This window comes from Aedes albopictus, chromosome 1, assembly GCF_035046485.1.
Source record: "Aedes albopictus strain Foshan chromosome 1, AalbF5, whole genome shotgun sequence".
Lineage (NCBI taxonomy): Eukaryota > Metazoa > Arthropoda > Insecta > Diptera > Culicidae > Aedes > Aedes albopictus.
In genome coordinates, this window is record NC_085136.1 from 112,925,638 (window position 1) to 112,929,630 (window position 3,993).

Genomic DNA, 3,993 nt, shown 5'->3' on the forward strand with positions numbered 1-3,993 from the left:
AAATTTAGTGCTCTTCTCGTCGTAACACGTAACGTAACCTGATGAGAGATCCAAATGAAAATGGGCACGCACCGGTAGAGTCCATTACTACGGAAGGCGACACATGAACCTGTAGCGCAGCGCAGGTAAGGACCGCAGGAGGAGGGGTTCTGAAAAACGACGATTCATAAAGGTGTAAATGAGATGCGCTTTAGTCATGCGATTCATTTTAATGACGCTTCCTCCATGTGAAATGGATTAACAACGCGCCGAAGGAGGTGAAGAAGCGAAGGAGAGAGCAAGAGGTGATGACACACTCAACATGCTAACCCTACCTGCTCTGCTGCTGTAACAGCAGTGCTGTTGCCAACGTGCGCGCGGGTGATGATGCGATGCGACGCGCGATGGTGTGTAATAGCAGCTGAAAAGGTTACGGTTACATAGGTAAACTACTACTTACCTCTACTGGTTGGACGAGGATCCATCGCCCCCTTCTTCCGTCAGGCCAGCAGGGCCAGGGGCCACGGCGTCGGTCGGAGACGATGCCATCCATCATCGAAGAATTTTGACACGGCGTTTGCTCGGTTGCGGATGGAGATGGCGCGGAGCGATCACCGAAAATGTGATTGGAATTTGGTGGTAGAGCACACGAGCGAACCGGCCGGCAGTAATTCATCGTAGTCGTACCTTCGGTTGCACTGCCTACAATAATTTATTGCTGTAAAATTCGATGGCGTTTAAGCGTAATCGAGGTGAATCTGACGCATCTACGGTGCAATTTGGCAGCTTTCGGCAATATTGGGTGTTAATAATAGCATACGGGCCTCTTTAGCTCAGATGGCAGAGCGCTGGTCTTGTAAACCAGCGGTCGTGAGTTCGATTCTCACAGGAGGCAGGCATATCTTTTTGCTTTTGTTCGATGATACTTCCTGGTTAAAAATACAAACGCAAATGATGTCGATTGTATTCATAAAATATATATCTCACCTCCCCGACGGGGAATTGAACCCCGGTCTCCCGCGTGACAGGCGGGGATACTGACCACTATACTATCGAGGACCACGATACACTTTCTAATACATACTTACCCATCCGGCGCGGCGTTGCACTTGTCGTGACCTGTCTTGACGAAACGACGACGGTGAGCAAGACAAATTGCCCTGCTAATTTGCAGTCGCGAAAAAACAACTCCGTTTATTACATTTTCAACCGTTATTTTTTTGTTTCTCAACCAAGCGATGTCTCATTCTCGCTCAGTCTTGTCCGTCGTTATCTATCGGAACGACCTTCTACACTGTTTCGCTTACCAGAAAGACGCTACTTACCTAATTTCCTACTGCCGCTGCTGGATGAACGTCGTTGGGCGCGTACCTACTCGCGGTTCACCCCTTTGCTTCCGTTCATATTTCGCATTCCCCCACCAGCCGTTGAGTAGGTAACTCTCATCTGTTACCTACTGCACTACTTCGTCGGCGGCTGGCGATCGGCGCGGCGGTGCGGTGGTGCGTTTGCTTCTTTTAATTATAACAAATGGCGGCATTTTTCACGCTCACGCTGCTGTTGTCCCTGCGTCCGAGGGTTTGTTTTTTTTTGGTTTCTACACTGAACGGTGGCTTGCGGTGAAAATTACTATTCTGAGGGTCAATTTAAATGCACAACGCCACTAAATTTGTGCACACTGAATTTCGTTTTAATTCAACAGAATTATGTTTTCAATTTTACCTTGGACTCGACTCGATCTTCAATTTAAGGACAGACTTGTTAGAATCCCAAAATGGCCGCCACAATGGCCGACTTCGGCACCTACTCACGATTTTGAGGGCACAAATCTCGTCGTAAACAAAAGCAGCGCACCTGAGCTTTTCATTTTAAGCTTATGGTCACGCATGAATTTATGCTGGCCTGCTTACTCTCACAGAAAATTTGACGTTTGAGCGGTGCCGACACCTCTCAAACGTCAAATTTCGTGTGAGAATAAGCAGGCCAGAATAAATTCGTGCAGTAATCCATTACAAGTGAGCAAGAACAGAATAATGAAATGCATTGTTGTTTGAAGCTTGCTTCTTGAGATTTGTGCGTCTGAAGTTCTCATGCACTATTCGCCTTGACGGAGGCTCTCTGAGAGAATTGCGCTGTGCGTGAAAACAATTTTTTTTAACATGGGAAAGGATAGGAGCTGCATTTTCAAATGCTTCTAATTCTTTATAGAAATTTTTTTAAGCAAAACGTTCTTAATGTTATCGAATGAGATTTTGATACGCTATATTATAGACATAACATTGTGATTTAAAAACATTTTGTCTAAAACCAGTTATAGTGTAGCTAATTGAAAGTATATTGCAAAACATTAACTCTTTTTTCAATCTGAAGTCCCTAAAATATTTTAGAAGCATTTGAAAATGCAGCTCCTATCCTTTCCCATGTTAAAAAAAAATGTTTTCACGCACAGAGCAATTCTCTCAAAGAGTTCCGTCAAGGCGAATTAAAGCGGGATGTCAAGACGTTTGTCCTTAAAAAAGTTTCTGTTGGCAACCGGATTCGAACCAAGAACCTTGACATCACCAGGCTCGCACGCTACCACTCAGCTATCGAACCGGTTGGTGTGAGAAGAAACAAAACGCACACAAGAAGCGTTGCTGGGTCGATGATCATGTTTTGCCATGGTAAATTTAAAAACATTTCTATGCTTGTCATTACTGCAAGGCTCCTTTCAGTGTAGTGTGTTCTTAGTTTCTGTTTTACATTCTCACCGCCGGAAGATAGGTACGGGAAGACGGTGCCTGGACTTGAGGGAACAGAAAAAAGTAAGTAATGAAAGAATTTTTCACTTTCGCCTAATTAGAGTTTCCTCGGACAAATTAGCTCACTTTGTTTCAGAGCAAACGTGATACTCTGGGAGTTGTGTTAACAAATTTTGTAATTAATCACTCATAAATTGAAACTAAACCCAACAAGCTAAGATTTTAGCGGAGCTTTGTTTCTTAAGAAAAAAAAATGCAATATTTATGCATGCGCGGTTGTTTTTAAAAATACCTGTTAAACCGCTTGTGTACCACTGCACTCAACGAAAACGTCTTATGAAGATCGCAAATTGAAACCTACAGGGGATGGCCAAAATGTTTGGGATAGGCAACTTTTTTTCTCTCACAAAAAAGTTCAACATGCTATAACTTTTCATAGAGTAAATCAAAAAATCTCAAACTTTGACTGTTTGTCAACATATTATATGTGCATCATTGGTACAAATTTGGGCTCGAATGATTAATCTTTCGCAAAATTAGAACCGTTCGGGTAAAACACTATTTTTTTAGACAACTCATTTTTCAGCTGCCATACCTCGGAAACCAGTGAACCGAATTGAATGAAATTTTGAACGTACACTAACAATATACAAATGCCTCACAAACTATTAAAACATTGATACTTTTTGAACGCTGGAAAAAGTTATCATGGATTGACAATTTTTGGATGTTTCTCGAAAAAATGTAGTTTTTTCACGTCAATGTCAATAAGTTTTAGTGTTGATATCCAAAGATTTTCCACTTCTGTTCTCAAGTTACCTTTAATCAGATACATTAGAACCTATTTAGATTAAAGAAAGAACACATTTAGTAATTTTTGTGTGGTATTGTAAATTTGACTTATTTTCCTCAATATGGGTAAAAATTTCAACCCGGTATAACTTAATTCGCCGTGAGAAATTATTTCATTTAATAACGGCGTATAAAGTATCAATATATTGTTGATAAACTTTAAAAAAATCATTCAATTCGGTTCACTGGTTTCCGAGATGTGACAGCACAAAAATGAGTTGTCTAAAAATAATGTTTAACCCGAACGGTTCTAACTTCGCGAAAAATTATTCAATCGAGCCCGAATTTGTACCAATAATGCACAACAAGTTGACAAACAGTCAAAATTTGAGATTTTTTATGTACTCTATGAAAAGTTACAGCATGTTGAATTTTTTGTGGGAGAAAAAAAGTTGTCTATCCCAAACATTTTGACCACCCC

General features: G+C 41.2%; 2 non-coding genes across 2 annotated transcripts; one reads left to right on the forward strand and one right to left on the reverse strand.

Moving 5' to 3' along the window:
- Window positions 1–801: 801 nt before the first annotated feature.
- On the forward strand, window positions 802–874 carry Trnat-ugu (transfer RNA threonine (anticodon UGU)). The gene has a single exon. It is a non-coding gene; the product is annotated as a tRNA-Thr (tRNA).
- A 92-nt stretch (window positions 875–966) lies between these two features.
- On the reverse strand, window positions 967–1,038 carry Trnad-guc (transfer RNA aspartic acid (anticodon GUC)). Its single transcript has one exon. It is a non-coding gene; the product is annotated as a tRNA-Asp (tRNA).
- Between the last annotated feature and the right edge of the window lie 2,955 nt (window positions 1,039–3,993).